Here is a 12,094-nt window from a genome sequence, read left to right as displayed (position 1 = left end):
TGCCTCGCCACTGTGGAATGATTAATGCCCTTTGGACACTGCTTGAATGACCAAAGCTCATTTGCGATGCAATCCTGGGAGTATTAGTTCAACGAAGCACCCAATGGCCATCCAGCCTCAGATATGATAAGACAGATAGATCAATTGATCGATGAGTCGATAGATTGATTGATATATAGGTAGGTATTATGTGATATATATCTATCATGGAATCATGGCGTTGGAAGGAACCTCCAAAGGCCATTTAGTCCAACCCTGCCATAAGGAACAATTTGATCCCTCCTGACAGATAGCCATCTAGCCATGGATATGATAGATAACCCAATGGCCATCCAGCCTCAGATATGATAGACAGATAGATCGATTGATCGATCAATTGATAGATTGATTTATATATAGGTAGGTATTATGTGATATATATCTACCATGGAATCATGGTGTTGGAAGAGACTTCCAAACGCCATTTAGTCTAACAGACAGACAGATAGATCGATCAATTGATAGATAGGTATTATGTGATACATCTATCAAGGAATCATGGTGTTGGAAGGGACTTCCAAAGGCTATTTAGTCCAACCCCTTCCTGTCATAAGGAACAATTTGATCCCTCCTGACAGATAGCCATCTAGCCATGGATACGATAGATAGATAGATAGACATACAGACTATATTCTGTGATATGTCTATCATAGCATTGGAAGGTGCCTCCAAAGGTCATCCAGTCCAACCCCTTCCTGCCAGAAGGGAAGACACAATCCAATCCCTCCTGACAGATGGCCATCTAGTCACAGATACAATACACAGACACGCTATATTTTGTGATATGTCTATCATGCAATCACGGCGTTGGAAGGGACCTCCAAAGGCCATCCAGTGCAACCCCTTCCTGCCAGAAGGGAAGACACAATCTAATCCCTCTTGACAGATGGCCATCTAGACATAGATACAATAGATAGGCACACCATATTCTGTGATATGTCTATCATGCAATCGTGGCGTTGGAAGGGGCCTCCAAAGGCCATCCAGTCCAACCCCTTCCTGCCAGAAGGGAAGACACATTCTGAGCCCTCCCACCAAATGGCCATCCAGCCATAGATATGATATGATATATTATGTGATATATCTATCATGCAATCATGGCATTGGAAGGTGCCTCCAAAGGCCATCCAGTCCAACCCCCCTTTTGCCTTAAGGGAAGGCACAATCTGAGCCCTCCAGACAGATGGCCATTCAGTCATAATTACGATAGAGAGAGAGATGGCTAAGACTAAATTCTGTAAGATATCTATCATGGAATCATAATGTTGGAAGGACCTCCAAAGACCATCTAGTCCAACCGCCTGTTGCCATGAGGAAAGACACAATCTGAGCCCTCCCGACAGATGGCCATCCAGCCATAGATACAATAGATTGTGTGATGTATCTGTCATGGAAACATGGTACTGGAAGGGACTTCCAAAGACCATCCAGTCCAACCCCCTTTTGCCATGAGGAAAGACACAATCCAAGCCCTCCCAACAGATGGCCATCCAGCCAGAGATACGATAGATTGTGTGATGTATCTATCATGGAAACATGGCACTGGAAGGGACCTCCAAAGATCATGCATCTTATTTTACAGCTGACACACACACACTAAATGTAACAGTATCCAAAAGGCTCAGCCAGCTCCCTGGACAAAGCTCAACCAATCGGTTTAATGTAACAGTATCCAAAAGTCCTAGGCTCAGCCAGGGACTGTTATAGTTTTACAGACGATGGATGGCCATCTGTTAGGAAGGATTGGATTGTGACTACCCTTAAGGCAAAAGGGGGTTGGACTTGATGAACCCCCTTTTGCCTTAAGGGTACTCACAATCCGATCCTTCCTGACAGATGGCCATCCGTCCTCTGTAAAACTACAACTCCCATTATCCCATAGCATTGATCCCTGGAAGTGGAGATGCACCTGGGAAAAAGAAGAACTGAATGCAAAGTCTCTCCTTCCTTTACCTGCACCATCTCCATCTTTTCTTCTGCAGCCAGCGGAGGGTCTCTTACTTTGCGCATAGAACCACTGGTTGTGCATACACACAGCGCACAAAGCATTCACGAAGCAGCCGACAGATAGGCCAAGGCTTTACCTGCTGGACTCCGGCCCGCCTCCTTTCGTCCCCATGTGACGGGTTTATCTTTAACTCGGCTCTTTTCCAGGAAGGGACCAAGGCATGGGTTTCCCCCAAAGAGATAAATCCCCCAAAAGCCAGGAAGAAAGCGCATTGCAACACATCATGCTCCCATTCCTGGAATTTACAGGCAAGAAAGATGCAAGGGCTCAAGTTTGGATAAGGCAGCGGTTTCGTCCCTAGACTGTACCGCCATTGCACAATGCTATGCACTCCTGGGAGATGTAGTTTTGCAAGGCTCTCTCTGCCAAAGAGTGCAAATTACAACTCCCAGGGTTGCATAGCATTGGGCCATTCCCAAACTGCATGAATTCTGCAGTCTACATGCGCACAAGGAAGGCACGTCGGATTTCCCGAGTCCAAAAAATGGGAAAAGGCAACTCTTTGGAATTATTTGCTTATAAACAGACTTTGGATGGCCATCAATCGGGGAGGTTTTGAGTGGTGGGCTCCTGTGTTTGCAATGGGTCAGACTGGATGACCTCTAGGGATCCTTCCCAATCCATAATGCATAGCATTCTAGAGTTGGAAGAGACTGCTAGAGCCATCCAGTCCATCACCTTCTGCCCTAAAGGAAGTCACCATCAAAACCCTCCCAACAGATGGCCATCCAGCCATAGATATGATAGATAGACATAGACACCAACAAAGCCCTCCAGACAGATGGCCATCAAAGCTCTCCTGACAGCCATAGATATGATAGATAGAAATAGACACCAACAAAGCCCTCCAGACAGATGGCCATCAAAGCTCTCCTGACAGCCATAGATATGATAGATAGACATAGACACCATCAAAGCCCTCCCAACAGATGGCCATCCAGCCATAGATATGATAGACAGACATAGACATCACTAAAGACCTTCTGACAGATGGCCATCCAGCCATAGATACGATAGGTATAGATACAATCAAAGCCCTCCCAACAGATGACCATCCAGACATAGATATGATAGAGACATAGACACCATCAAAGCCCTCCCGACAGATGGCCATCCAGCCATAGATATGATAGGCATAAACATCATTAAAGACCTCCTGACAGACATAGATATTATATAGATAGACATAGACACCACCAAAGCCCTCCTGACAGATGGCCATCCAGCCATAGATATGATAGATAGACATAGACACCATCAAAGCCCTCCCGACAGATGGCCATCCAGCCATAGATATGATAGATAGACATAGACACCATCAAAGCCCTCCCGACAGATGGCCATCCAGCCATAGATATGATAGAGAGACATAGACACCATCAAAGCTCTCCCGACAGATGGCCATCCAGCCATAGATATGATAGAGAGACATAGACACCATCAAAGCTCTCCCGACAGATGGCCATCCAGCCATAGATATGGTAGATAGACATAGACACCATCAAAGCCCTCCCGACAGATGGCCATCCAGCCATAGATATGATAGAGAGACATAGACACCATCAAAGCTCTCCCGACAGATGGCCATCCAGCCATAGATATGGTAGATAGACATAATCATTAAAGCCCTCCTGACAGACATAGATATTATATAGGTAGACACCATAAATACAATAGGTGTAGAAACAAAGCCCTCATGACAGATGGCCATCCAGCCATAGATATAATAGATAGACATAGACACCATCAAAGCCCTCCTAACAGATGGCCATCCAGCCATAGATACAATAGGTGTAGATACAATCAAAGCCCTCCCAACAGAGGGCCATCTAGCTATAGATGTGATAGTTTGATATATCCAAAGACCATCCAGTCCAACCCCCTTTTGCCATAAGGGAAGACACAATCTGAGCCCTCCCGACAGATGGCCATCTAGCCATCGATATGATAGATATATTCTGTGATATATCTATCATGCAATCATAGCACTGAAAGGGACCTCCAAAGGCCATCAAGTCCAACCCCCTTTTGCCATGAGGAAAGACACAATATGAGCCTTCCCGACAGATGGCCATCCAGCAATAGATACGATAGAGTGTGTGATGTATCTGTCATGGAATCATGGCACTGGAAGGGACCTCCAAAGGCCATCCAGCCCAACCCCCTTTTGCCTTAAGGGAAGGCATAATCTGAGCCCTCCTGAGAGATGGCCATCCAGCCATAGATACGATAAATTGTGTGATGTATTTTTCTGCCATAACGGACAGATGGCCATCCAGCCATCAATATGATAGATATATTCTGTGGTATATAACACAATCATGGTGTTGGAAGGGGCCTCCAAAGGCCATTCAGTCCAACCCCCTTTTGCCATGAGGAAAGACACAATATGAGCCCTCCTGACAGATGGCCATCCAGCCATAAATACAATAAATTGTGTGATGTATTTTTCTGCCATAACGGAAAACACAATCTGATTGAAAGGACCCAGATTGGTTACAAATACAGCTGGATTCTGCACTGTTTTTGAATGTACGCACAATGCTCTTTGCTGACTCCGAACCCTTCCTGTATCTGGGATTAGCAATGGAAATCCCACAGCGTCAAGAGACAGGACTGGGGAGAAATGCCTGATTTATTGACACCACCAGCTGCTTGGAAGTGACTGGTTTTGCAAGCGGGAATGGCTGAGAATTTGGGATCGTCATCAGTACATTAGTGGGATAAAATGAGCCAACCTTTGGTGGCGCATATGCTTTTTATGCGCGCAATTGGCTTCCTTCCCCCATCCCATCCCAATGTGCCATTTCTTTGCAACTTGGACTATGACTCAGTCTTGGGTTGATGGAAAAAGAGGCCATTAGGTACATCTAAACTACATAATTAATCCAGTTTGATACCACTTCAACTGCAATGGCTCAATGCTATGGAATATTGGGAGTTGGGTGCATCTATACTACAGAATTAACCCAGTTTGATACCACTTTAACTGCCATGGCTCAATGCTATGGAATACTGGGACTTAGGTGCATCTGTACTACAGAATTAACCCAGTTTGATACCACTTTAACTGCCATGGCTCAATGCTATGGAATACTGGGACTTAGGTGCATCTATACTACAGAATTAACCCAGTTTGATACCACTTTAACTGCCATGGCTCAATGCTATGGAATATTGGGGCTTGGGTGCATCTATACTACAGAATTAATGCACTCTGGTGCCACTTTAACTGTAGCTGCTGTGATTTATAGTTCATCTACAATCAAATGGCATTCTGAACTCCACCAACAATGGAATTGAACCAAACTTGGCACACAGTTCTCCCATGACCAACAGAAAATACTGGAACGGTTTAGTGGGCATTGACCTTGCGTTTGAGAGTTGTAGTTCACCTGCATCCAGAGAGCACTGTAGACTTAAACAATGATAGATCTGGACCAAACTTCGCATGGATACTTCAATATGTCCAAATGTGGACATTGGTGGAGGTTGGGGAAAAATAAGACCTTGTCATTTGGAAGTTGTAGTTGCTGGGATTTACAGTTCACCTAAAATCAAAGGGTGTTCCGAACTCCACCATAATGGAATTGAACCAAACTTGGCACATAGAACTCCCATGGCCAACAGAAAAAACTGGAAGGGCTTGGTGGGCATTGACCTTGAGTTTGGGAGTTGCAGTTCACCTACATCCAGAGAGCACTGTGGATTCAAACAATAATGGATCTGCCCCAAACCTCACATTGATACTCAATGTGCTCAGATGTGAAGACTGGTGGAGTTTTGGAAAAATAGAGCTTGACATTTGGGAGTTGTAGTTGCTGGGATTTACATATCACCTAAACTCAAAGGGCATTCCAAACTCCACCAACATTGGAATTGGACCAAACTTCTCACACAGAACTCCCATGACCAACTGAAAATACTGGAAGGGTTTGGTGGGTACTGACCTTGAGTTTGTAGTTCACCTACAGCCAGAGAGCACTGTGGACTCAAACAATGATGGATCTGGACCAAACTTTGCATGGATACTCAATGTGCTCAGATGTGAAGACTGGTGGAGTTTTGGGAAAATAAACCTTGACATTTGGGAGTTACCATTGCTGGGATTTATAGTTCAACAATCAAGGAGTATTCTGAACCCCACCAACAATAGTATTGGCCCAAACTTCCCACACAAAATCCCTGAGACCAACCGAAAATACTGTGTTTTCTGATGGTCTTTGAGGACTCCTCTGACACCCCCTTGCAATCCCCTTAGGGGTCCCAATCCCCAGATTGAGAAACACTGCTCAATGTAAACAGATGTTGATGACGATGACACCTTTGCCCATCAGTGAGATTCAAACCCATAGTACTTATAATTCAGAAAGCAATGCAGCCCAAAACATCCCAAAAAGTGAACATTAAAATGGGATTCAATTGCAGACAATACACACACACACATATATCTGAAATGTTAAGTCTTGTTAAGCTGGCCTATATAGAATCTCTCTATATCTATATATGGCCATGTTCTAGAGGCATTTCTCAACAAAAGATTGCTCCAGGCACTGCCAGGCAATCAAATGCTAATCAAGGTGGTCAGTTGAAACATTCACACCTAGCTCCAGCAGCCAAGAATCCTTTGTCCCACCCTGGTCATTCCACAGATATATAAACCCTTTTTCCTAGTTCCAACAGACCTCACTACCTCTGAGGATGTTTGCCATAGATGCAGGCGAAATGTCAGGAGAAAATGCCTCTAGAACATGGCTATATAGCCCGAAAGAACCTACAACAACCCAGTGATTCCGGCCATGAAAACCTTCAACAATACATTATTATTATTATTATTATTATTATTATTATTATTTATATATCTGTGTACATCTAGTCACCTCTCAACAAAAGATTGCCCCAGGCACTGCCAGGCCACCAAATGCTAATCAAGGCGATCAGTTGAAACATTCACACCTAGCTCCAGCAGACAAGAGTCCTTTGTCCCATCCTAGTTTCAACAGACCTCACTACCTCTGAGGATGCTTGCCATAGATGCAGGCGAAACGTCAGGAGAGAATGCCTCTAGAACATGGCTATATAGCCCGAAAAAACCTACAACAACCCAGTGATTCCGGCCATGAAACCCTTCGACAATGTATCTATATATGTACATACATACATACATATACATTGAGAGAATATATTTGTATTGCTGGAATGTGCATATTCCAGCAGAATCAGCATAATTATGGAATATGTAAATTGAATTATTTTCCAATTGAAGCCACTCTCATACATATATCTAGCACTAGCTGTGCCCTGCCACGCGTTGCTGTGGCCTACAGTAAAACTTATCAAAGTTGAGGTAGATATCTGGACTATTATGAAAGAGAGGTCCCTACCTATTCCTTCCCCCTTTTCCTCCCCCTTTCTCTCCTTTCTTCCTTCTCTACCTCTTTCTTTCTTTCCTTCTTTCACTACTTGGTTTCATCCTTCTCTCTTTCCTTCATTCCCTCCCCCTTTCTTCCTTTGCCTTTCTTCCCTCCCTGTTTGCTTCCTTCTTTCACTTTTTATTTCCTTTTATTTCACCACCATCATAACAATAACAATAATGCAATGCATTGCCTCTGGGACCTGACACCTCTCCCATTCCCCCTAAAAGGGTCTCAGAGGAATAATAGCATCATAATAATAATAATAGAAATAACAACCTTTACCCGCCACGTATTGCTGTGGCCAATCTTCCCTCTTTCTCTCCTTCTTTCCCTCCCTCCCTCCCTCCCTCCTTCCTTCCTTCCTTCCTTCCTTCCCATCTTTCCTTCTCCTCTTCTTTCTCTATCTCTTTCCTTCCTTCCCCCTTTTTCTTTCTCTTCTGCTGTCTCTCTTTTCTTTCCTTCCATCTTTCCTTTTCTTTCCTTTTCTTCTTCCTCTAACTTTCCTTCCTTCCCCCTTTTTCTTTACCTCCCTTTCTCTTTCTTCCTTCTTTCCTTCCTTCCTGTCTTTCCTAGATTTTGACAGGGCGGGAAGGGGCGGGGTGGGGTTTGGAGGTGGCATGAAGTAAAAGGAGGTAAGATTGGGGCAGGGGAGTGATGGAGCGTGGGGTTGCGTGTGTGTGTGCGGCAGCGGGGGGAGTGATGGAGCCTGGGGTTGCGTGTGTGTGTGCGGCGGTGGGGGGAGTGGGGTTGCGTGTGTGTGCGGCGGTGGGGGGAGTGATGGAGCGTGGGGTTGCGTGTGTGTGTGCGGCGGCGGGGGGAGTGATGGAGTGTGGGGTTGCGTGTGTGTGTGCGGCAGGGGGTGTGTGTGTGCGGGAAGCGGCGCGACGGGGCTTGGAGTGGGCATGGTTTCCGCAGAGGGAACGTTGGCCGGAAGGCCATGTGCGCGCGCGATGGAACTTGCGGCTGGGCGCCAATGCGCATGCTCAGTTGTTTTGCCGTTTTGTGAGTGTGTTGTGTTGTTTTTCATTTTGAGTAGATATGTTTGTACCTTGTGGGTTGTGTTATGGGCATGGGAATTTTGGTAAAGTTTCGTTGGGGTTTTTTTGAGTTTTGTTCTTTTGCCATTTTGTGAGTGTGTTGCTGTGTTGTTTTTCATTTTGAGTAGATATGTTTGTACCTTGTGGGTTGTGTTATGGGCACGGGGATTTTGGTTAAGTTTCGTTGGGGGATTTTTGAGTTTTGTTGTTTTGCCGTTTTGTGAGTGTGCTGTTGTGTTGTTTTTCATTTTGAGTAGGTATGTTTGTACCTTGTGGGTTGTGTTATGGGCACGGGGATTTTGGTTAAGTTTCGTTGGGGGATTTTTGAGTTTTGTTGTTTTGCCGTTTTGTGAGTGTGTTGTTGTGTTGTTTTTCATTTTGAGTAGATATGTTTGTACCTTGTGGGTTGTGTTATGGGCACGGGGATTTTAGTTAAGTTTCGTTGGGGGATTTTTGAGTTTTGTTGTTTTGCCGTTTTGTGAGTGTGTTGTTGTGTTGTTTTTCATTTTGAGTAGATATGTTTGTACCTTGTGGGTTGTGTTATGGGCACAGGGATTTTGGTTAAGTTTCGTTGGGGGATTTTTGAGTTTTGTTGTTTTGCCGTTTTGTGAGTGTGTTGTTGTGTTGTTTTTCATTTTGAGTAGATATGTTTGTACCTTGTGGGTTGTGTTATGGGCATGGGAATTTTGGTTAAGTTTCGTTGGGGGGTTTTTGAGTTTTGTTTCCTCATTGGATGCCCCTAACAAATTTATATATATAGATTATTAATCCGATTATACAATGTATAGAGTGAATAATTTTCCAACGGAAGCCTTTTGTCTTATCTATCTGTCTATATATCTATCTATCAGCATTATAAGTGCAAGATCCATGCAATGCAGTTAAAACAGCATTATATGGGTGTGTATGTATGTGTGTGTGTGTATGTGTGTGTGTATGTATATATATATATATATATATATATATGTGTGTGTGTGTGTGTGTGTGTGTGTGTGTGTAATGTTCATTTGTGGTATTCACAGAACTCAAAAACCACTGGACGAATTGACACCAAATTTGGACACAAGACACCTAACAACCCAATGTATGTCCTTCACTCAACAAAATTGATTTTGTCCTTTGGGAGTTGTAGTTGCTGGGATTTATAGTTCACCTACAATCAAAGAGCATTCTGAACCCCACCAACGATGGAATTGAACCAAACTTGGCACACAGTTCTCCCATGACCAACAGAAAATACTGGAAGGGTTTGGTGGGCAGTGTCCTTTGGTTTGGGAGTTGAAGTTCACCTACATCCAGAGATCACTGTGGACTCAAGCTAGGATGGATCTGGACCAAACTCTACACGAATACTTAATATGCCCAAATGTGATCACTGGTGGAGTTTGGGGAAAATAGAATCTTGACATTTGGGAGTTGTTGTTGCTGGGATTTGTAGTTCACCTACAATCACAGAGCATTCTGAACCTCCCACACAGAACCCTCATGTGGGCCACAGCAACGCATGGCAGGGGATGGCTAGTGTATATATATATATATATATATATATATATATATATATACACACACACACACACACACACACACACACACACACATATACTGATCACATAATGTGGTTCCAAACTATATTATTGGACAGTGCAGATCCAACCCAATATACACCTTGGAAGATTGGAAGCATTTCGGCAGACTGCTCAAAAATTGAATTATTGGTAAATTTTGTCCAAAGTTGATCTTAAAACTATAATTTCAAGAAGTCGAAGGAATGCAAGTTTGGCATGACTTCAGACTGCCATGGCTCAATTTTGCAGAACCCCAGGAGTTGTAGTTTCCCAAGGTTGCTAGCTTTCTCCACCAAAGCGGGCCAGTCCCCCTCAAAACTACAACTCCCAAGATACAATAGTAGTTGAAAAGTGGCATCAAACCACACTAATTGTATGCTGTAGGTGCACTATATAGTGTATATGGAAAAGAGAATCCAAGAGTACATAGAACAGCATTTCTCAACCTGGGGGTCAGGACCCCTTGAGGGGTCACCAGGGGGTGTCAGAGGGGTTGCCAAAGACCATCAGAAAGCACTGTATGTTCTGTTGTTCATGGGGGTTCTGTGTGGGAAATTTGGCCCAATTCTATCGTTGGTGGGGTTCAGAATGCTCTTTGATTGTAGGTGAACTATAAATCCCAGTAACTACAACTCCCAAATGTCAAGGTCTATTTTCTCCAAACTCCACTAGTGTTCACATTTGAGCATATTGAGTATTCGTGCCAAGTTTGGTCCAGATCCATCATTGTCTGAGTCCACACTGCTCTCTGGATGTAGGTGAACTACAACTCTAAAACTCAAGGTCAGTGCCCACCAAACTCTTCTAGTATTTTGTGTTGGTCATGGGAGTTCTGTGTGCTAAAATGGTTTCAATTACATCATTGGTGGAGTTCAGAATACTCTTTGATTGTAGGTAGACCATAAATCCCAGCAACTACAACTCCCAAATGACAAAAATCAACTACAACTCTCAAATGCCAAATTTGGTCCAGTGGATGAAAATACATCCTGCATATCAGATATCTACATTACGACTTGTAAGAATAGCGAAATTATAGTAATGAAGTAGCAACAAAAATAATGTTATGATTGGGGGTCACCACAACATGACGGGTCACGGCATTAGGAAGGTTGAGAAACACTGACATAGGACTAAATGACACCATTGATTGGCACTTTCCATTGTTGCTATCAAAGTTGACCCAAATTCCTTGCCTCGCCTTGAAGAAGAGATTTGCTGAATCCAAAAACTTGCCTGGTTGGAAGCATTTGAGTGTTTTGCTCAAGTTTTTGCAAAAAAAGTTTCCAGAGCAAAGATACTGCTGAAAATTGATGCTAAAATAGAGTTTCAGTTGTTGTTTTGCTCCCCTTCCCTCCCTGCCTTTGATGCACCTCCAAGCTACTTTCCTTCTGCTGAGAAAATGCAAAGAAAGGAAAGAAGGAAGGAAGAAGGGATTGGTGAGGTTCCTACCTTTGGATACCTTCCTTTTTTGGGGAAAGGACAGCACTGTGATGCTCTCAGCTCATGCTCCGCTTGCAGGATGTGGCTCTGCTCTGCTCTGCTTGGGATGCACAGGGCAGATGGGAGGTGCAATGAAGCAAGAGGGGGAAATGGCCTCAAAGAGAGGAAGCCCTTCCCATTCAAACAAGGAGGAGGAGGAGGAGGGGGCTTGGCATTCCAGTTTTGCAAACCCAACACACAGCAATCCCAGTTGCGGAGACCCGCTGGCCATGGCTTTTGCAAAACTGGATCACTGCACACTTATAGGGAACCACAACTGAGTGGAGAAGAGTCCCTTTTGGGGACTGTCAATTCAGATGAGCCAAAGGAGAAATGTGTGTTTGCAAACCCAACACACAGCCATCTCTCAGCATCCTCCTACACTGCTATACAATTGAAAATATTGAGGCACACAATAATAATAATAATAATAAATAAAAATAAAACTTTATTTATACCCTGCTACCATCTCCCCAAGGGACTCGGTGCGGCTCACATGAGGCTGAGCCCATAATACATCAATAATAAAGCAATAACAAACAAACA

General features: G+C 43.9%; 1 protein-coding gene across 1 annotated transcript in view; it reads right to left on the bottom strand.

Annotated features, from left to right (window-relative positions):
• The window catches only part of LOC132780742 (tumor necrosis factor alpha-induced protein 2), a 57,507-nt gene extending 45,867 nt beyond the window's left edge, over window positions 1–11,640 (bottom strand). Inside the window, exon 1 of the mRNA XM_067462207.1 lies at window positions 11,519–11,640. The gene's annotated coding sequence lies outside the window, so the exon portion shown is untranslated. The remainder of the gene's footprint in view (window positions 1–11,518) is intronic.
• Window positions 11,641–12,094: the final 454 nt, after the last annotated feature.

The sequence above is a fragment of the Anolis sagrei genome, chromosome Y, assembly GCF_037176765.1.
Source record: "Anolis sagrei isolate rAnoSag1 chromosome Y, rAnoSag1.mat, whole genome shotgun sequence".
Classification (NCBI taxonomy): domain Eukaryota; kingdom Metazoa; phylum Chordata; class Lepidosauria; order Squamata; family Dactyloidae; genus Anolis; species Anolis sagrei.
The sequence above is the reverse complement of the archived record's forward strand: the minus strand, read 5'-3'. Positions and strand labels throughout refer to the sequence as shown.